Genomic DNA, 23,572 nt, shown 5'->3' on the forward strand with positions numbered 1-23,572 from the left:
CTTGAAATACCTGTCTTTCATAGTTCCATTCTCATTTTTACTCACAGGCTCTGGTACCTGGGAGTTAGACATGACCATGAAATAGCTCTAGATATCATGTATACATGTTTAATCAAGGTTTTTAAGAGTACTTCAACAATTAGATCCAAAGTAATACATATATGAAAGTAAAACATATAAACTCCTCCTTTTTTGAGTTACCCACCTACCATGACTTTAGAACTCCTATTCCAAATGGTTAAGATGTTGGCACAGCACATGGGAACTTGGATATCATTATTAATTTGAGCATGGAAGTAAATCTCTTTAAGTACATACTTCATTCTCCATAAGTACTATTAATTCAGTCAGATGATACTATATTAGATTTAATTTTGGTTTCTTAGGAAAAATAGTAGTCTTTAAATAATTATATTGCTTTGTTTTAGATTAGAGGATCTTTTTCTAGCAAAGATGTGAAATTATGATGAGTAAATGCTGATTTTGGGGGTTATAACATTGAATACAATTCAGTTTAATGTAGTTTGAATGAATTGTATTCCTAGGCTTTATTTGCTAGTGTTGTAATGCCGGAGAAACTGAGGCAAGATAGAGATTAGAGAGCTTTTAATATTTTATTTGAGAGAGATTTACTGGGACCAAATGGATCCATAGTTTGGGGTCAGGGCTGAATGAGACTATCATCTCCAAGAATCCAGCCAACAATGTGAATTCTCAGTGACATATGTGGCGGGACTCCAAACTACCAGGGGGCAGATTGAGGTAGGGGCAGAGTCAGAGCACTGAGAGCAGGAAGGGACTATCAGTCCAGTTGTAACAGAGTCCAGGGAGGCACCAGACATTCTGATGATTTAGGAGGAATTAGGTGCCAGGAAGTCTGAACTCCCCCTTATCTTGAGTTTACACATTTACAATTTACAACAGAATAATTAGCCCTAAGTTATATCAGTCCTAATGATCAGAAGGGGCCTTGCAACCAGGAGGATTAAGGCAGAACAGTTCAAAGAAACTAAGGCAGAACAATTCAAGGAAACTGAGTCAGGACAATAAAAGGGAACTGTGGCACAACAGTGTAGATAAAAGAGCAGGTGGTAATTGCTCTATCAAAATTGCTCTGCCTCTGGGTAGAGATAGCATTTTACAAATACTTATTTTGTTTATATCCTCCTAACTTTCTCACTTCCCTAATTGCTTGATGGGACAGTAAGTAACAAGTCAGGAAGACTTGAGTTTGAACTGGTATTTATTTATTAGCTGTGAGATCTTGGACAAATCTCATAAATCTCCTCCCTAATTTCCTCATTTATAAAATTAGAACAATTAAACACTGATGTATTCATTTTATACAATATATATTTTTATATACACCTATATGCATGTATAATTATATATACACATAGGTATACATAAAATATACATGTAAATACTTTGCAAATATTAAATAAATATTTATCTTTTATTATTTTTAGTTGCTATTTTCTTTTCTTCACATAGGACCTTGTGGAATGAAATAAAAATGTTAAACTTTCCAGGAATGGTGGGTAGAGTTCAGATATAGAATTGGTAGGAACATTATGTGTCCTCTTTGGTACAATCAGATAGGGAAGAATGAATTGTGAATACACAATGTTCACAATATATATTGTGCAGCTTGTATTTTAATCCTTTACCGAATTGGTCCACCTACCAATTCCTTGTCCAAATGCCCACCCCCTCCAGGGTTCACTACATCAGTATCAGGCTTTCAAATGGATGGGTAATCAATCAACTATTTTATTAAGCCCTTTGGGATACAGAAAGATGGGATTTAAAAAGAGGCACTTGACAGTTTTGTTCTCAAGGAGTTCACAATCTAAATCTAATGAAGAGCTGCAGTCTATACTAATTTTAATCAAGAAAGACTGCTGAAGCTCAAGTAAGGGATCCACCAGCCTCATACTTCCCACTAGTTAAAGGCTAGTTCCCAGCCTTGTGCTACTTTCTAGTATAGGTGAACTTTTCCTTCCTCTGGACTAGATAGTATTTTATAAATGATGAAAACTCTGGACCAGCTTGTGAGTTAGTCCAGCTTATTCTTAGGAATGGCTAAAACAGCCCCCCTATTCCTATTCCTATTGACAATCATGATGGGAACTCAGGGTTTCCCAAACTGTCTTGCTTAATGTATTTGAGATAGCCTTTATGAAAACTCAGTTTTCCCAGATTATCTCTACATCTTAATGTCCAATCTTGTCATTCCCTAGATCCTGTCTTTATTTCCCTTTTTTCTTCTGAGACCTTAAAAATCATGTTCCCCCAAAAGCAAATGTCTCATTTGGTATGATTCTGCTTTGCCTAGTCATACTTATTTGAACCCATGTGCTAGTCACATATCAAAATAGCAAATCTCTGTTTCCACTGATGGATGTCTTGTTATGATTGCTCCATGTTGCGAACTGAATTTCTATTATATTATTTTGATACTATGCTTTTACACTTATGCTCTCCCAAATCTACTTTATATTTCTGCCTTTATCATCACTTCAATAAGTACTTATTTTGTTTGTGTTCTCCTTACTTGAGTGTTTTATTTCCTATCTTCCTCAACTAATCTTTAAATTACTTAAGGGGAGTGGATAAAAGTGCTGGACTTGGGATCAGAAAGATAAATTTGAATCCTTAATTATTTATTACCTTTGTCATACTTTATAGGTAAGGAAATATTTCATTAGAAGGTTCTCTATACACTGCTTAAACCTTTGGACAGGCTTTTTTCTTCTCTTTTTGAAAAATAACTTACTTAAGTTACCATCATCTCTGTACTACTACTATGCCTTTGCTAGCTTATGAAACCCTCTATGAAATAGACAAGATGTTTTGCTTTGGGGGAGTTAAATAGTGTCTAATAGTTTTGGAGTTAGGCAGACTTGGGTTCAAGGCACTCTTTGGTTAGGTGACCTAAGACAAGTTATCTACCACTCAGTAATTCCAGACAAGACTATTGTTGGAAAATATAGTTGCTAATTTAGTGAATTGGTAGAAGGTATTCCTTTTTCAAAGTTTCTTTACACTGTTAAAAGTCACAGATCAGATCTCTCTTCCCCAACACTTCCCCCAGGAAAAAAAAATCTTATACTGAGGAGGATATGTTGCTTTATATTCTACCTGTAATTAACTCTAAAAGAAGTGAATAAAATTAGATGTAGCAAACTAATTCTGCTTCTATTTATGTGAAATGATGATTCAGTGACTTACACTTGTAAAACTCACATGTTATGCAAGAAGACTACTGTTCTCTGTGTCTGTTTCTATGTTTAGTAGACAACACAACCCTTCCTCCATTCCTCTCTCCCTTCTTCCTTCCTTGCTTTCTTCCTTGCTTCCTTCCTTCTCTCCTGCCTGCCTTCCTTCTCTCCTGCCTTTCTTGCTTCCTTCTTTCCTTCTCTCCTTTCCATTTTTCCCATACTCTCATCTGCAGGTGCTCTGTCAAAAGGATTATAAATTTATTTTGGTCACTGAAATCTCCAAGATATCTTGGAGTTATGGGCTATATTTCTTTCTAAAAGACCTTATCTTAAACCCAAATCATTCTAACTTTCATTGATTGGCCAGCAATAGGTCCTAGGCCAAACCCCAATCTGCCATTGTTTGGACCCTAATTGATTCAAAGTGAATATGAATAATAATTGCTTCTTTTTTAATCAGAAATCCACAACCCTCCCAGATTGACTTTTTTTTTTTTCATACATAAAAGAGTCCATTCTTACCTATCCTTAATCAGTGATGGGCATTGTCTCAGTCAAAATGAATCTTGGCTTAAATGACCTTAGCTTAAAAATGCTAAAATCACCCAGGGCCATCTTCAATCAGCTTAATCTCTATTTGGCCACTGGACCTAGATGGCCCTAGAGGAGGATTTTGCACAGCTCTTCCTTACTTGAATGTAACTTACTTGCTTGTTATGGTGTTACCTCCCTAATGGTCCTCTTCAAGAAGGAAGGACAAACAGTTAGCAAAGACACAGAAAAAGGGAGAAGTGAAAAAACAAAAGTAGACAAGTCATGATAAGAAGAATTATACTTCTTGCTCGCTCAAGAACCTGAAGGAACAAAAACACTCATAAATCAGGAACATAATTTTGATGCTTTTTTATATTAAAAGTTTTTCATTTTTCAATAGTCTTTGTAGAATAATGAGGTCATAATGGAGAGTAGAACTGAAAGGAATATGGGAAATGACCCATAATGACTTAATATAAGCAAAACTATTGTACATCCTCTGCTGAATTTCAGTATAGAACTTTTATATTGACTTTGGATCCATCTTTTTAAAAGACTACTTAATTGCTAGTGTTGTGAATGGAAACAAATAGCCATAGACTTACCATTATCTCTTGTTTAGGGCTTTCTGCTGCTTTGGACTTAGCTCCCTTTGCAGAAGTTGGTGGCTATTAGATTTGATTGCTTTTGTTTTTAATTGTATTTGGTTAGGAACTACCAATAGAACTAGTAAATTAGAAGAATCCTCTCAGCTGTTCTTTGAAAATATATATTTTAAAGACATGGTTATGTTTGTCTAGGAAAAGAAAAGGTTCAGGAGAGATGTCAGCTGTCTTTAAGACTGCAAAACTTGGAAATGGGTCAAAGTTTCAGTACTTTGGGGGAAAAACTTTCCTGGATTATTTTGGGAAGAAGTGTTTTCCATTATTGAAGAAAGGGATGTATGACTACTTGGCCAGGTTTGTTGTAGAGGGATTTCTCCTTCAGGTTTGGATCTACCTGAAATGTGTTGAAGGCACTTTCTTCCTGCTCTGAGATTCAATTATTTTATGATATCATATCTTGACTTTTTTTTTCTCCAGTCTTTGGTAGCAACTTTGAAAATAAATGTTCTCTCTGCTTCTACCAGCTGACAAACAGAAATGTATATGGTTTGAAAAGGAACATGAGTAACATATTTCATAACCTGTTTCAGCCATACACTATTGATTGTCATACCAAAACATAGCCATGTTGACTGAAATAGACCTCTTTAATTCTTTCCAGTTTTAGTTATTCTGACAGGCTATTTCTTCCTTTTTGGATGGAATATTCTCTATGTCTGTGGTTGTCTGCTGAACAAGACAATGTTCCTGATTTACGCTATTTCTGTTTCTTCAGGTTCTTGAGAGAGCAAAAAGTATAATTCTTCTTGCCTTGAATCTTTTTTAGTCTCACCTGTCTGTCCTTTTTCACCTCTCTCCCTTTCAGATTATTAAAAAAGTGACTAACCAATACTTCTCCAATTTATTGTTCATTTAGAATTCTTTCTTCGACCTGCCTTTGTTTTTACACACATCACTTCTAAATTCAGAGCTGAATGGGATCTTAGATGTTTTCTACTCCAGTGTCTTCATTTTAAATCTTAGAAAACTTAAGTTTCTTAAGGGTTCTTAGGAAACAAATCAGAGAATCAGTATTTGAATCTAGATTTTTTGAGTGCTTGCTCTCTCTCTCTCTCTCTCTCTGTTACATTTAAGATTTTTTTCAATTACATGTAAAATTTTTAACATTTGTTCTTTTAAATTTTTGAGTTCGAAATTCTCTCCTTCTTTTCTTCCCTACTCTCCCCCTCATTAAAAAAGCTAGCAATTTGATATAGATTATACAGGTGGAGTTATGCAAAAAACATTTCCATATTAGTCATGTGAAAGAAAACACAGACAAACCTCTCCCCCCAAAATGTAGCTTAAAAAATATGCTTCAATCTGCCTTCAAGCTTTATCAGCTCTTTCTCTGGAGGTGGGTAGCATTTTTCAACCTGAGTCCTTCTAATTGTCCTAGATTATTGTATTTCTGAGAATAGCTAAGTTACTCACAGTTGATCATTGTACTCTATTGTGCTAATCTGTATCAGTTAGCAATGTTAGAGGAGAGAAGAGATGTTACAAAGGAATCTCTATCTCCATCTCTAATTTTTTAAAAAATAGACCTTTCCAACAGACTGAATATAGGGAGTGTGAGAGAGTGAGAAGTTGAGGGTGATATCTCAATTGCAAACCTTGATGCTTGGGATATTGACTGTGTCCATAACAATAATGGGGAAACTAGGAAGCATGGGGGGTGAAGATAATGAGTTTAGTGTTAGACATAATTGAGTTTGAGGTTTCTAAAGGACATCCAATTCAAGATGTGCAATAGTTAAATGGAGGTGGGAGGACAGAGGTCAGTAGAGAAGATTAAAGCTAGTTAAGTAGACTTGGGAATTCATTTTAATAAGCATTCATTAAGAGACTAAAAGGAACAAATAAGAAATCCTCTATCTTTAAGGAGCTTACTTTTTTTTTTTCATGACATTCCTGACATCTATTTATTTTCTCTGCATTAACATGCCAATCTTGAGTACTAGGTACTAGGGGGGACAAAGATAAGATGAAAAATATCACTTGCTTTCAGAGAATTTACATTCATGTTTTCCTGCAATTTCTATCTGCAAACAGGCACTAGGGGAATATTTATTTTTGAAGCCTTTTGAAGATTAGATCTGGTTCCAACTTCACCTGATTTCAGAATTATATTGAAAGTAGTAACTCTTTTTTTTTGGTGTTAATTCTTTAAGAAGGCATACAGAACAAGCCTTTTGAAGATTAGATCTGGTTCCAACTTCACCTGATTTCAGAGTTATATTGAAAGTAGTAACTCTTTTTTTTGGTGTTAATTCTTTAAGAAGGCATACAGAACAAGTTCTATCTAACCCTATCTCCAAAGCATCAATTGGCAGGCAACTAGACCTGAGCATCCTAAGCTTTGCTAAATCAGGAAAGATGGCAACATCTATGCAACACATCCCAGGAAAATGATTTGAGGGAAATGGTAAACTTCTTTTAGAAGGAATGGTGTTTACAGGGTTAGACAGAACTTACAAGGTCAATCTGAGATATTATTCAGGAGAGTTTACAAGGGAAAAGGAGAAAGTGAGTGGTGGTCCATTTTGCCTAGTGTGTAGGATAAGTGAGGAAGAGTCATGAGAAAGTCGGAAAGATAGTTGAAGACAGAACATAGAGGACCTTGAATGCCAGTTGAGAATTATGAAATTCTTTGCCTGGAGTTGAAGGTTGGGGTGGGGGTTGTGGAAAGAAGAGGGGAAAGGATTAGAGATTTTTGAACATGGGAGCAATGGTACCAGATATGAGCAAAGTAGTGGTTAGTGTGCCACTAAGGATTCTGCACGCATCTGAAAATACAAGAAGCTAATATGATTTAGATATCATTGTGCTCATCTCTTTTTAATGGAAGGAGAAGCTAGAGCTGTCAGGAGCATCCTTTAGGATTCATTACATCTCTGATGGCAAAGACAGAGTGGTGCTGTCCAGAAGTCTTTCTTTGCTTCCATCCCAGGTGCATCCATTGAGGCAGCTATGATATAATATGTAACCTAAACACCGTGATGTTGTCATAGTGGCAGTGTGTTTTCCTGCCACCTTGAGTTATGATGAGCAGCAATGACAGATGATTCTAACACGACAAGCAGTGCAAGAAAGAAGCAAGCAAAGGTTTACTTACTGAGAGAGAATTGCTAAGATGTTATATTAACACAACAAAGGATGGAGATTTCAAAAAATGAAACTTGGCCAGTTCACTTCTTAGTGTCCTTTTCACTGCTTGAGTAAAGAATTGATTCAGAGTATCATGGATAAAATCATGTTAAGAGAATGACAAAGTTCTAATGGCTAATTTTCTCATTAGCAATTTTTCAATGAAGGGAAAATAGATTGAGTGAAAGGGGGAAGAATGGCTGACTAAAGTTGGACTCGTGATCAAGGGAGCTGATATTGTCAGGACTAGGTAGGGGATTACTTTGTACTCAAAGACATTGTAGATTATCTTTCCACCTATAAAGTAGAATTTGCTGAATGCCAGAATCCTGCATTCTTCAGGGGGAAATATCTTAGCCCCTGATCCCTAGCACAGAGGCTTACATATAGGTTTCTCAAGAAAGTTTTGTTAACTGGAGACTTCTGAATAAGTTGGATAATGGGTACCTTCCCATAGTTTACTATATGAAAATAACATCTGAAGTTAAATCTTATTTTAAAGCATTATTTAAAAATTTTAATCATTCATTTTATGTTAAATACTTTCTATTAATAGTAATCTTTTTCTATAATTTCTTTATGCAGGAACGCATAAACTTTTAATATCTTATCAACCAACACATGCCTATTTATATCATATCTGACCAGTAGTATACTATATAGAGAATAGCTGTGATGAAGGTGAAAACATAGCCATTGAAGCATTCTGAAGTTCAAAGGTTATAAGATTCACAGAAGAATTCAATACTGGGCATCTAGGATCTTACCCAACCTCACACAAAGATGTCTGAAATTTTGTTATTGTTCAGTTCATCATGTCCAACTCTTCATGATCTCATTTGGGGTATTCTTGGCAAAGATACTCGAATAGTTTGACATTTACTTCTCCAGTTCATTTTACAGATGAGGAAATGGAGACAAATAAGATTAAGTGACTTGCCCAGAGTCACATAGCTAATAAATATGTGAGACAGGACTTAAACTCAAGCCTTCCTGTCACCAGACCCAGTTCTCTATTCACTACATTATCAAGCTGCCTGAAGCTTAGGCAATATACATGAAGAAAAAGATAATAGATCTTTTTGGCATCCCTGAGATTTAGTGGGATTAATCCCATAGATGGACTTTAGAATAGACTTTAATGATATACCTTATTCAAAATAAAAGAGGTAAAAACGATGGGGGGGGGAACTGTGTAGTATATTAATAACTTGTACTAGGCTGGGCATGTTAGCCCATGCCTATAGTATTTACTACTTGGAGGCTGTGGATGACTAGTTTAGGAGTTCTGAAAAACATTAGGATTAAATTGGATCAGGGGTCTATACTGTCTGGCTCTAAAATGGAGAGCCCCCCAGGTATGGAAATAACTGACTAAGGAAGGGTGAACCAAAGTTGGAAAAGTACAGCCCATAACAATTTCCATGTCACCAAGACTGGGACTGGACTAGCTATTGCATTTCCAGACTCATTGAGGTAGGAAGACCCTAGTGTCCAAGAAAAAGAGTATCATTATATAAAGATATCCAGGAATCAGAGAAGTAACTGATTGAAGTTTCCTTCAATCAGAAGTGATTTTTTATCATTGGAATATATTGTCAAACTTGGACAGAAAGAAAAAGTAGATGAAAAATGTGAAAAATAGAATACAAGCCTGGCACAGAAGTATTATTTATTAGTGAGGGGAGACCAGTCATCCAGGCATATCTGCACTTTCTTCTCCCTCTCTCCCCACTCCCCCTTCTCTCTTTTCTTCTTCCCCTTTCCCTCTCCCTCTCTCCCCCCCTCTTCTTCTCCCTTTCCCTCTTCTCCTTCTCCTTCTCCCCCTTCCTCTCCCTCTTCCTGTCCCTTTCCCTTTCCTTCTCCCTCTTCAGCCTCCTTTCCCTCTCCTTTTCCCTCTTCCTGTCCCTTTCCCTCTCCTTCTCCCTCTTCTTGTCCCTTTCCCTCTCCTTCTCTCCCTCTCCCTTTTCCTCTCCTTCTCCCTTTTCCCCCTCCTTCTCTCCCTCTTCTTCTCTCTTTTCCTTTCCTTCTCCTTCTCCCACTTCCCTTTCCCTCTCCCTCTTCCTCTCCCTTTCCCTCTCTTCTCCTTCTCCCCCTCTACTCCCTTTCCCCCCTCTCCCTTTTCCTCTTCCTCTTCCTTTCCCTCTCTCCCATTCTCTCTCTCCCTCTCCCTTTTCTCTCCCTCTCCCCCTTTTTATTTCTCTCTCTCTTCTTTCTCTCTTCTCTCTCTCTTTCTCTCTTTCTCCTCTCTCTCTCTCTCTCTCTCTCTCTCTCCCTCTCTCTCTCTCCTGTCTCTCCTTTCTCTCTCCTCTCTCGCGCTCTCTCTTCTCTCTCTCTCTTTCTCTCTCTCTCTCTCTCTCTCTCTCTCTCTCTCTCTCTCTCTCTTTCTCCTTTCTCTCTCTCTCTCTCTCCCCCCTCACTTTTCTTTTTTTCTTCTCTTTTTCTGTCTCTGTTTTTATACACAGAGAGACACACAGTGTAGCTAACAATTTCTGGACTTGCCTTAGTAGTAATAATCTATAATAATCTAGAGTTTTTGATAAACTGATTTATGATTTAGATTTTGAAAATATCTTACTTTAAAGAGTTCAAAGGAAAGGTAGGTAGGAACCCATTACTAAAATTCTATATGGGATAATCATCCAAGTAGGGATGGGAAATGGTCCAGATTAAAATTATGAAGATTAAAAAAAGAAACTATTCCAGTTTGAACAGGATTTGTCTAAAGATATAAATGTGGATGTACAGGGAAGGAACTGACCAACATCAATTTTAACAAGAAATATACCAAAGTTGGAAACAGAATAAATAAAATTGTGTATTGAAATAATATAAAATAGTTAAAAATACTAAAATTGACAAGAGAAGATAAAGATTACAATTTTTAAAATCTATATTGAGAGATAATGAGGATTCAGAGAAATGGGAATAAGATATTTGCATGGCTTAGATAGAACTATGATAATTGGCACCAAAGAGAAGATAAAACTATTCAGATATTTTATTGTTTATGTTCTCTGTTAAGAAGGTTGAACTTTTCCCTTGAAAAAGGACAAGACAAAAATTAGTAATAGGGAATTGATCCTGAAGATGAATAAGGGTATAGTAAGAAAACATCTAATTGTGCTTTATTAGTTCAGGTCATTGCACCCAAAAGGGAATGAAACAAGTGGCTGTTGTTGTTGGTAAAAAACACTATCACTGCTAGTGATATTTGAAAGATCATGGAAAATAGGAGAAATGTCATAAGTTTGGAGAAAGGCAAATATAATGATTTTTCAAATAAGTGAGGAGAAAATAGAATTTTTACACTATAAGCTAGCAAATTTGGCACCAAAATAGAGGAATTCTAAAGCAGATCATTGAAATGAGAGGTGGCAAACATCCAGAAAAAGAAGTGGTAGGTATAAAGAACCAGAATAGCTTCATTAAGAACAGGTCATACTAGATAAATTTTCAATTTTTATTTTTGGTCAGGATTACGAAATCAACAGATTAAGAGAGTGCTATTTACTGAGATTTTTAGCAAACTTTTAATAAAGAATTTCCAACATTTTGGGGAGATTATATATATGTATACATATACATATATATGTATTTCCTGTGTGCGTGTGTATGTATATTGATATATATAATTAGCAGGTATTTGTTTTCTTTTTCTCCCACTCCTCATTGGGAGAAAAAAAGGAAAACAGAAACCATTGCAACAAATATATTAAACTAAGGAAAACAAATTCCCACAGTAGTCATGTCTCTTACTATTCTTGTGAAAAAAATAGAGAGAAGATAAATCAGATGAAAATACATTTAATGCATTCAGAAGAGGCTGAATGACCAGTAGTTGGTAGTTAATTTCTGTCTCAATGTCAATATGGAAGAAAACCTGAAATGAAGTAAACATTGATGTGTATACATTCACCAAGGGTTTTGTCTTTCTACTATTTAATAATTTCGTCAATGAGTTGAATAAGGGTATGGATGTTATGCTCATCAATTTTCAAATGACATAAAGCTTAGAGGAATATCTAACACATTGGATGAGAGAAAATATGGCGCAGTAGGTAGATAAAGCATCTATCTATCTATCTATCTACAGTAGATAGAGTATCATTAAGTCAGGAAGACCTAAATTAAAATTCCTTCTCAGATATTTTCTGTGTGGTCACTTAGCTTCTCTAGTTTCAGTTTCTTTATCTTTAAAATATGAGAATTAGGCTCCCAGACCTCTAATAAATTTTTTTAGTGCTAAATCTATGATCCCATTATCCTATGATCTGAAAGCATTTTGAAAAGATAATACTCTATAAATACTTGAAAACTTAAGTCTAATGAGGTGACATTTATTGGAGGAAAGAAGACCCCTAAGACTGTCTTCATGCCTTTTTTAAGGGTCTGAAGGTAGAAGTAGGGGGATTGATTAGGTTTGTTTAGTTTCTTCTTAAGTGCATAAGCAGAACTGATAGATAGAAGTTGTAATTTAGGTTTAATATAAAGAAAATTTTGTTCCAATTGAAAAATGGTCAAAGGATATGAACAGACAATTTTCAGATGATGAAATTAAAGTCATCTTTCATATATGAAAAACTGCTTTAAATCACTATTGATCAGAGAAATGCAAATTAAAACAACTCTGAGGTACCATCTCACAAGATTGGCTAAGATGACAGGAAAAGATAATGATAAATGTTGGGAAAACTGGGATTCTAATGCATTGTTAGTGGAGCTGTGAAATGATCCAACCATTCTGGAGAGCAATTTGGAACTATGCCCAAAAGGCTATAAAACTATATATATATATATATATATATATATATATATATATATATATATATATATATATCTTTGACTCAGCAGTGTCACTAGTGGGTCTGTATCCCTAGGAAATCAGGACTCATATGTGCAAAAATGTTTGTAATAGCTCTTTTTGTGGTGGCAAAGAATTGGAAAATTCATCTTTGTAGATGCCCATCAATTGGGGAATGGCTGAATAAGGTATGATATATGAAGGTAATGGAATATTATTGTTCTATAAAAGTGATAAACAAGCTGATTTTAGAAAGGCCTAGAAAGACTTATACAAACTCATGCTGAGTGAAACAAGAAGAACCAGGAATACATTGTACACAGTAACAGCAAGATTATGCGATGATCAACTATGAAAGACTTGGTTCTTCTCAGAGGTTCAGTGATCCAAGGCAATCCCAATAAATCTTGGATAGAAAACTTCATCCTCATAGAGAAAGAGAACTATGAAGATTAAATGTAAATCAACACATGCTATGTTCACTTTTATCTGTTTTTTTTCTTTCATGTTTTTTCTCTTTGTTCTGATTTTTCTCTTCCAACATGATTTGTAAAGAAATGTATATTTAAAAAGCCAATATACACAAATAACCAGAAAAGAATAAAGCAATTTAAAAATTAAAAATTGCTAAAAATTAAAGTTTACAAGAAGTAGACTGATTTCCCTTCAAGGGGAGGTGGGCATTTCCCTGTTTAAGTTTTCTAGCAAAGGCTGCATGACTACTAACTTGTTTGACATGTTGTGGGAGAGATTCCTTTCTTGTATGGATTGGACTAGATAAAGCTAATATCTTTCAACTCTCAAATGTTGTAACATTCTCTGATCTAATAATGAAACATCTGTGTGTGCAATTTAGTGTTAGGGGATAATTGGTGCTTTAGTTCATTAGGGACATAAGATATGTACACAGAGAAAAACAACAAGGTAGTGAGAAGCATAATCACCACAACTATCACCACCATCATCATAATTGTGAATTTCTGAGGAAAGAGAACTCACATTTGATTGAAGAGAACAAAAAATGCTTTATAGAGGAAGTGGAAGAAACTTGAGCTTAACTTTGCTGTCATACTCTAAATCCATTTTCTCAATGAATCTTACAACTACCTTGTGAAATTGAAGGTAGGATAATTTTTTGATTTCCATTTTACATATGAGAAAACTGAATTTTTTATGTAAGTGGAGGAGAGGGCAGAGAGAAAGACATTCCAAGTGAATAGCAACATCATGAATAAATTCTCTGATTTGGCTTGACATATTCTTGAGAATAATGTCTAAATGGAGAGGGAAAAGGTTCTTTGCAGTGAAGCAATGGGAGCCAAATTATAGAGAGCCTGATGTACCAGGCTAATGAGTTTGGAGCTTTAAGCTGTAGACAGTGGAATTGTTGGAAATTTTTTTTTTGTCAAGGGGATAATTTTAGAGTTTCATTTTCAGAATATTAAATAAGCAGCCTATGTAACTTGGGTTGAAGAAGGGGATAAGAAGGGGAATACAGTAGGTAGAAGAGCAGAGAGATTAAAGAAAGGTTAGGTGATTAATCAGAATTATAAGGGGAGCAGCCAACTATGGTCTAAAGGTCTGCTCTTGTTGTTGTATATCCCCAGGAGCTAAGAATGGTTTTTACATTTTAAAATATATTAAAATGACCAAATTTAAATTCATCAACATTTCATCCAAACTGGTGGCTGGCCTCCTTTAGATAATAATGATTTGAGTCCTTGAAAAGGAACAATGAATGAAAGACTTATCAGTTCATTGGATGCAAGATTAAAAATAAGATAAACTCATTCATCAAACATTTAATAAGCACTTACCTTATGTCAGCTATTGTGTTAACTCCTAGGGATACTAACAATTGAGTCATGGAAATTTGCAATAATCTTTCTCTTATTATTATTCTTATTATTCCTATTTTCCTTTGAAGCATAGCTCAGGTACCACTTCTTATATGAGAACTTTCCTGATCTCTTGAAATTAGTTGGAAATGCTGTTGTATTTGTTTATCTGTGGATAGGGAACTGACTTTGGAAAAAGAAGTTCTGGATTTAGCTCCTACCTTTAATACATATTGTGATCCTGTATAATTCACTTGTTCTCTAGGTAAATCTCAACACTACATAAGGACAGAGAAGCTAACTGATTTACATTAATGGAGTTCTTCATCAAGAGTTCCCTTTCTCAATGAAATCACAGGTCTAGTCTATCTCTCATCACTATCTGTGTAAATATTGCATAACTCCAATAGAGTACAAGTGAGCTCTCTGAGGGTTCTCTGTCCTTCCCTCCCTCCCTCCATCTCTCTCTTCCTCCTTCTCTCCCTCCATTTCTTTCTCCCTCCCTCCCTTCTTCTCTCCCTCCTTTCCATCTTCCTCTCTTTCCCTCCATCTCTCTCTCTCTCCCTTCCTTTCTTCCTTCCTCCTTCTCTCCCTTCCTCACTTCCTTCTTCTCTCCCTCACTTCCTTCCTTCCTTCCTTCCTCCCTCTCTCTCTCCCTCCTTCTCTTCCTTCCTCCCTCCCCCCTTCTTTCCTTCTGATGAGGTTTAGATTTGGGGAACCCAAATGAAATTAGGGTTTCTGGTAGTCAGGGAGTTAAATGAGTTCTAGTGGCAGGTTCAGGGTTCAGGGTAGGTTTGGCTCCCCTGCACCGCCTTGGGATTCAGCACAAGGGTAGGGAGTTTTGGGGAACTCCATTCTGGTGGTGCAAAAAGTTCCCTGTAAAGGAATTTACAGACCCAAAAACCTAGATTGATAAAAAAAGGTTTATTATGGGGATTGGAAGTAAGATTAAAGTCTGATTAAGGAAATGGGTGAGGGTAAAGAGATGATGGCACTGGAAAAGAGTATTCCAGTGGGCAGAGGCTCCTTGGGATGCCAAACATGGTATAGCTGGCATGTTTGGAATCTCTGCAAAGAGAGGATTATAGTTTGGCTCTTTTTATAATGAGAGATTTAGCTAAAGGGGCCCGTGTGTGGAGTCCCAAGTTGTCTCCTTGCTGGGTTTCAGCCAGCGCTAGAATTTGCTTGGTGGGGGTCCGGAAAACTAAGCAGATCATTAGAATGGGGGCTAGGACAAGCCCGGATCTTTTATTAGAATTCAACAGAGTGCTTTTGATCAGGATTTGTGAATCAAAGGTCTTGGCTTCTTGAACTGATAGTATGTTGGAATCCTCATGTTAACTCAACTTGAACCAAGGTGATAACACAAGGGAGATATTAGAATCTTAGTGTTAACTGAATGGAATTGAGAATTGTGAACTTGTGTTCACACCTTTAGAGAGCTCATATAAGCAAGAAGCTCTTAGGGCCAGAGAGCACTCTGGGAGGAAACCCATAATCTCACTCTCTCGAAGAAGGAGCATAAATAGAGCTTCAGTGAGCCAGTCAAGGGAGTTCCGCTGAATTAGAGGGAACTCACATCAAGTGAGTTCAGCCAGAAGCCCTCTCTCGGAGGCAAGAAAGATTCATTGGTGCTGGTTGGAGACTGAAGAAAGCAGAAGCAAAGGACAAAGCTGCAAGAGCTCTTAGAACCAAGGAGAGAGAGAGGCCTCTAAGAAAACTAACTGGGCTACATTGGAGACAATAAAAGATCAGAACGTTTAACACCTGGCTGCATTTGGGTGAACAATAGATCCAGGTCAAGACCCCGAATCACAGTTTGGGGCCTGAGTGACTCAGAGTGAGTGCAAAAGTCGCGATACTTTCTGTTTTGGCCAGAAAGTCGGAGGGGCTTCCTCTCCCAGAATTATTTACTTATTTGTTTAGTTTTGTTTTTGAATACCTGAAACAGGCCATTCTTTGCCTCAATCACTGAATGGGTGTTGCCTCAGTCAAACTGAGACCTGTTAAAGACCTTAGCTTAAAAAGGCCCAGGTACCCTATTGCATCCAGGGCCATTACTATACCTTTCACTGGACTTTTAATTGAAACTAAGGTTGCCTCCAGAAAACCTCCTCAATAAACCTGCTCCCAGAGAGAACCATCTTATATTATTTTAACGAAGAAAAACACCACAATAATGTATTAGTCAGGAGGGGCTGGGAGTCTGAAAGAACTCACAAATCAATCTGAAAGGAATCACAAATGCACTTTCTTAAAGGGATCACAACCCAATTCACTTCCTTCCTTCCTTCTCTCCCTCCCTCCCTCCTTTCCTTCCCCTCTCCTTTCCTTTTTTCCCCCCTCCCTCCCTCCCTCTCTCCCTTCCTCCCTTCTTTCTTTCTTCCCTCCCTCCCTCCCTTCCTTCCTTCCTTCCTCTCTCTCATTTCTTTTTTCTTCTTCTTTTGTATCCCTCATGCCTTGACAAATAACTTGCATATATGTGTGTATATAATTACACACATGTGTGTGCATATATGTATATAATATATATAATACACACTTGTGCATATATCCATATATGTATATATATATGCATGTACATGTACACATAAAATATATGTTCTGATAAATCCAATTGAATTGAGTATCATGTTCCTCTTCACTAGAAAATATTTTTGGCATGTTGTGGAAGAAATTCTTTACTCCAATATGGGTTAGATTTCATGACCTCTGAGCTTTCTTTCAAATCTGCTTTTCTATAATTTTATGACAAATAGAAATTCAGATTCTAGGAGGACTTTGTTCTCATTGGTATCCTTGTGGATAGGTCTCTCACAGCAGAAACATTGTTAAATTGCTCTATTCATAATAGGCTCACTTCATCAAGCTGTTGGATAGAAATGAAGGCATTAATGGATAACCCCCTAAGGGTCTAATGCTAGATTTACATGTTGTTAACAATTATGACACTTTGGGACATGATGATTGCTTGTTCAGAGGGAGAGAGCATTAATTCCCTCCCAACTCAAGAAGTTAATTAGTTTTTAATTCATTAGTTTATCAGACATAAAAAAGTATGGTGTCTCCTGATGTGGTGACAATTCTGCCTCACAAGGTAAGTTAATTGACTGGAGGTTGATAAGGGTCTTTATTTTACTGAATGTAATTTAAGATTTCCTTGTATTCAGAGATCATGGAATGAATAGGGTTTTGTTCCTGGTCAGAGACCTTTTTTTTTGGTTTTTGTCTACCCCTTTCCAAAATGTCAGGCGGCACTTCCTCCTCCTACCACTATCCCTTTCTCTACTCTATCTTACTTGTAGAAATAACTATCTCCTTATATTGTAATTTTTATTGAATTTTAACTAATTTGTCTTTTTGCTTCTTTGCCTTTTTATTGGCAGAGAATAATTTATCAATCAGTACAGAAACATTTATTAAACATTATTCAGTAGTTTATAGAAATTTATGAAGTAGCTAAGTGTCATAGTCAGTGAATAGAGTATTGATTGGACTTGAACTCAGGAAGACTTGAATTGAATCTTGCCTCACTCACTAGCTTTGTGATTCCATGGCAGATAAATCCTTTCCCCTTTCTCAGTCTCCATTTCTCATCTCAACATTCATATCAGAATTAAATGAGATAACATAATCTGAGTGCTTTGCAAATCTTAAAGTGCTATAAAAATGCTTGTTAGTTCTACTCTTAAAGACCAAATAATCCCTGCCTTCTGCTAACTTATATTTGCAGAGACAATACTTGCATATATTCAAGATAAATATAAAGTAAATTCAATGTAGTTTGAGACCAGCAGAGGGCTAAGAAAAAGTTTTAGGTAAGGGTTACTACTTGAGATTAGTCTTGGAGGTAAGGGATTGTCCAAGGCAAGTGGGAAGAAAGGAATACAGTTCAGGTACTGGGAACAGTCACTACAAAGGCATTAAATGAACATAGGAAATAGAATATCTTATGGCGAATAACAAGTAGATGTATTTGTCTAGATATTGGTGTGGAAATGGAGCAGCATATGGAAAGACCCAATTGTGAAGGACTTTTAAAAACAAGAAGACTTTACATTTTATTTTAAGAGAGGTAATAGGGAGTTTTGGGGATATATTTACTAATTCATGTATAAGGAAGAAAAGCTATCTCAAATCTGGGCAGCATACCAAAAAAGCAGAGACATCACCTTGCTGACAAAAGTTCATATAGTCAAAGCTATGGTTTTTCCAATAGCACTATTCGGTTGTGAGAGTTGAAGTAAGGAAAGCTGAGCACGACAGAACTGAGGCTTTCAAATTGTGATTCTGGAGAAGAATTTTGAGAATCCTTTGGATTGCAAGGTCATCAAATCAGTCAATATTAAAAAAAATATATTCAAGCTATTCAGAAAGGTCAGATACCGAAGCTAATGAGAATTGACCCTATGGAAAGATTTAAGGCAAAAGAAAAAGGTAAGCAGAAGATGAGATGGAAAGATAATATCATGGAAACAAACATAAATTTGGACAGATTTCAGGAAATGGTAGAAGATAATATAAGCTATGGTCCATGGAGTCAAGAAGAGTTAGACATGACTGAACAACTGAACAACAACATTGTTTACAAATATTTTTAAAATGTTTAACATGTGCCAAGCCCTTGCTTAGTACTAGAGTAAAAAAGGAAGGTAAAAATAGTCCCTGTCATCAAGGAACTTGTATTCCAATGAAAGTAAGAACCAATACTACAGCAGTAATTTACAAACATTTTTGATCACAAATTTATTAGCAAAAATTTTTTGCATGCATATTCCCAAAATATATATATATATATATTTACTTATTTATAAATTATGAACTAATACTATATTAATAATTTTGGATATTTTAAGAAATTTTTAAATGATGAGAGAACAATAAAATAATATTCCTCTAGTCTATAGGAAACCACTGTAATTTGAGCAGGGGTTGTCCTTTGGGCAAATGTAGTTGTATGAATCATGGATCGGGGAGGAAAGAAGCTGAAGACAGGGAAGCCATTATGCAATAGTCCCAAGGGAGAGGTAATGAATGACTGAACTGGAATGGTAACCATAAAAATGGAGAGATTGGGAAATAATATGTGAAGCATATGACTGAATGGATAGTCCTGACAGAAAATGCAAAGCAGTATGTTTTGGTGAAAAAGTAATGTAATCATAATATGTACTTGAATGCTTCTCCTGTTTTCCTCATGCATTCCCACTGAGAAAATAAAACTGGGGAGAGAGCACAGGACAGAGCTTACTGGTCACTGTTCTGCAGCACAGAATCTACTTATTGTTGAGGGTTAGTTACGACTGAGGGTTGGAAGTGATTGAATGGGGGTAAAGGGGAAAAGGATATGTCATAATAGCACCAAGGGACCTACAGATTGCTGGTGAAATTATAGGTAAAATGAGAGAAGAGGAGGACTGGTCAAAGTGGTATTGTAGTTGTTTACGTTATTTATTGGGGTAAGAGTGTAGCCTATCTTTCTGTTCTCTCACTGATTGATCACAACTGTTGGAGGTCAGTTCTTTTACCTTTGCTTCCCAACTCCTGATTTGGAAAACACAGAAATGAAGGCATGACATAGATCTGTACTTAATGAAAATCACTTAGGCAGCTGTTTTGGAGGCTAGCCTGGAATGAGGAGAGGTTTAAAGAGGGGAGAGCAATCAGGCAGTTAATGCCTTCAGAAGTATGTGATGAGGACCTACATTAAGGTAATACTTCCATAAGTAATGAAAAGGGGACAGATGCAAGAGTTGGAAAGGTAGAAAACTCTGGGATTTAGCAACTGATTGACTATCGTTTTTAAAAATCAGCATTGTTAAGCAAACTATTCTGTGGCAGATAATTTTCCTAAGTGTTGGGTTTAAACAGAAAGGCAAAAGACAGTTCTTGCTTCTTGAGCTCACAAATATTCCTTGGCAACAACAAGGAAATAATTATGTATATAAACAAATTACACACAAGAAAAAACAACAGAGTGAGGACGCTAGAATTAGAGAGGTATTAGCAAAGGTTTCATATAGAAGGTGGGATTTGCACTGGGAATTGAAGGAAAACAGGGGAAGTAAGAAATGGAGATAAGGAAAGCAGTCCACGTATTGGTAACAATCTGAGAAAATGTCCTCAGTGGAGAAGTGAAGTGTCTTGTTCAAAGGATATCAAGGAGGTCAGTGTGCCACTAGACTGGTCACTTCACGTGATGGGGCTGAAAGTATAAAATTCTAGGAGCGATGGGGGTGGGACTAGGTTATGGAGGACTTTGAATGTCAAACCAGATGATTGTAAAATCATTATTTTATTAGCTATTAGGAACTCTTGGAGTTTTTGGATTACAGAACATAGTTGAGGGAAGAGTGAGGTATAAGAAGGAGATATATATATATATATATATATATATATATTCCTTATATAATAAGGAAAATTTGGGAGGTATCTATCCTGTTTTGAAGGGTTTTAAAGAACAAAAAAGATTTCTTTCTTTCTTTTTTTTTTTTAACAGTGTACATATTTGTTTAGAATTGAAAAAAAGACAGAAAAGAAAAAAATTTTGTCATGTGAACAGCAGAATATGAGAGAATTCAAAATGTGTAACAATAAATTTCCATTTCGAGAAAGCATATATAATAATAAAACACATATTCAGAACTGTTCATCTTTTCTTTGCTTACTTATAGATTTTCTTCTCTGCTGTGTACTTTTTACTTTATTCTTTTTTTTTTCTCTTTCTCCCTCTCCCCTTCCATCTCCCCCTAGAAGACCACAGTTAACCACAGATATATTTATGTATATGTATATATAAATATGTACCTGATACATATACCTACACATGAACATATGAATATACACATACATACACATAGTTATCTATAATCATATATACATATATACACATATACATTCACATTGTATTATACTTGTTTGGCCACTGTTTCTCCGAAGATAACATCTTCCTTCTTAGGTTCAAGGCTTTCCATATTTTTTTAAATCTACCAATTTATCACTTCATATACCACAGCAATATTCTCATCTTATACTACATAATTGTTTTGAATAGTCTAAAATAACATTAATGTGTCTGACTTATAGTTTCCCTATTTTTATCTTTTGATTGAATGTATTTTAATTTTAACTTTGAGATCAATGATTACAACCCCTGTTCTTTTTTCTAATAAATTCTATTACTGATCATTATTATAGTGTTTGTATATATCTTTTGTTTCCTATCCCTGCTGACTCTTCTACTTTTTTACCCACTAGCTTGCCTTGTTATTACCTAACTGCTTACCCCTGTACCCCAGAACTTATCCTTTATCCTTTCCTCCTGTTTTTTCTGCATTCTTGCTTTTTAGTATCACATCATACATAGCTCTACCCTAATATTTCTTTTTGAACTACCCAATTATTAATGACAATCTTAGACATATGGTTTACACTTCCACATATAAAACATAAACAGTTTGTATTGATACTCTTGAAATTAGTTTTTGATGTTTAACATATCTTTCATTATCAATATCAAGTTTTTGTTTTGTTTTGTTTTGGTTTTTGGCAAGAAAATCCTGAAGTCTGGCAATTCATTGAAAATCCATTTTTTTCGTTTTGTTCAGGATTGTGGCTAATTTTGCTGGATATATTTTTGGCTACAACCCTAGTTTTTTTGATCTTCAACATATAGTATTCTAAAGCCTGCTACCTTTTATTGTAGCCACTGAGAGGTCTTGTGTGCTTCTAATTGTAATTCCCTGCATTTTAGAATTGTTGTGGTTATTTGTATAATTTTTTCTTTGACCTTAGGGTTTCAAAATTTAGTAATGATGTTCCTGTAAGTTTTCCTCATAGAATATTTTTTGGGTGGTGACTGGTAGGTTTGTATTTTTTTCTATTTATACTTTCCCCCTTTGTTCTACACTTCAGGACAGTTTTCTTTAATTACTTCTTATATTATTGTATCAAGATTCTTTTTTTGACCATAGCTTTCTTATTCTTATATTTTCTTTTTTTGATCTTTTCTCCAGATCTGTTGTTTTTTTATGAGATATCTCACATTCTCTTCTGTTTTTTTATTCCTTATAATTTGTTTTTATTATTTCTTGGTCTTTTATAACTTCACTGGCTTCTCCTTGCCCATTTGCAATTTTAAGAGTACTTTTGTTCTTTGAGACCATGGATTTCCTTTCCAGGTTGGTTCACTTTCTTTTCATAACCTTCTTGTTTTTCTTGGACTGTACTTATCTCTCCTTTGATTTTTAAAGTCTTTTAAAAATTCTTTTATGGATTCTTTTTGGGCAGGTGACCATTTGATGTTACTCTTTGGAGTAAGAAGAATCTTTTTTTTTTTTTTAACTTAAGGTTCATCTTCTAAAGAAAATACTAGTTTTTCTCTGTTGCATTCTTTCTCTTTTGCCTGCACAGTTTAAAAAAAAAAAAGACCTTGGTCGCAGCATAATCACCTTTATTCCTATAGTGGGAGTACTTGGAACTCAGATTCTTTAATTTTCCCTCTGGCTTGGAATTGGAAACTAAGAACTTGGTCTTCATTTAAGTGCTCATAGCCAACAGTGTTCCTGTCCCTTCTGCACTATCCAGAGTGTATTTTGGTTCTTTCTTGCCCAAGACAAAGTCTCGACAGTACAACTGGGCCTGTTCTTATCAGCAGGACTTCCCTCAATCCTCCCCAACTTGCCACACTATCCAGAAAGTGAAAGTTCCTGTGTCCAGGATCAAGACTGCATCTCAATCCAGCTAACTCCAGGCCTCAGTGCTTTTTATTTCAGAGGAATTATCCTGGACGTGTTTTCACATCCACATGGGCCAAAGCTCCTTGCTGGTATCTTTCTTTAAATCTCTAGGTTTCACAGGAGGACCACTGTTCTGCCCTAACTCCTTTTTGTTTTGACTACTTTGTGTTTGCCCTGAAGTGCAGTTTTGTCTTATTTGTGAGAAAAATCTGGAGAGTTTGGAATTTTCTGACCTACTCCACTGTCTTCTCAAAATCCTCTCCCACAACAGGTTTCATTTTTGATCCTGAAGCTTATGTAACTGGAGACTCTCAAGAATAATAGGGATGTTAGGAAGAGGGGAAGATTTTTTTGAGGGTGGCGATAATTGATTGAGTTCTGTTTTGGAACTTATTAGATGTAGGGCATCTAATTTGAGGGCTGGACAAGTCATTCTTAGAATCATTTGCATAGACATGATAGTTGAAACCATGAGAACTAATGAGATCAACAAGTGAAATAATATGGAAAGAAAAGAGAAGAGGTCTCAAGACAGAGCCTTCTGGGACATACATAATAGAAGACATGGTGGGGAGAAATATCTCTCAAATGAGCAAATGAGTTGGAAAAAGAGTAGTCAGCTTCTGAAGAGTCAGGGGAG

The 23,572-nt window shown here is 35.9% G+C and overlaps 1 protein-coding gene across 2 annotated transcripts in view; it reads left to right on the forward strand.

Annotated features, from left to right (window-relative positions):
- The window catches only part of FSTL4 (follistatin like 4), a 790,888-nt gene that overhangs the window by 14,722 nt on the left and 752,594 nt on the right, over positions 1–23,572 (forward strand). The window lies entirely within an intron of this gene.

This window comes from Sarcophilus harrisii, chromosome 2 (assembly GCF_902635505.1).
Source record: "Sarcophilus harrisii chromosome 2, mSarHar1.11, whole genome shotgun sequence".
In the NCBI taxonomy this organism is placed as follows: Eukaryota; Metazoa; Chordata; class Mammalia; order Dasyuromorphia; family Dasyuridae; genus Sarcophilus; species Sarcophilus harrisii.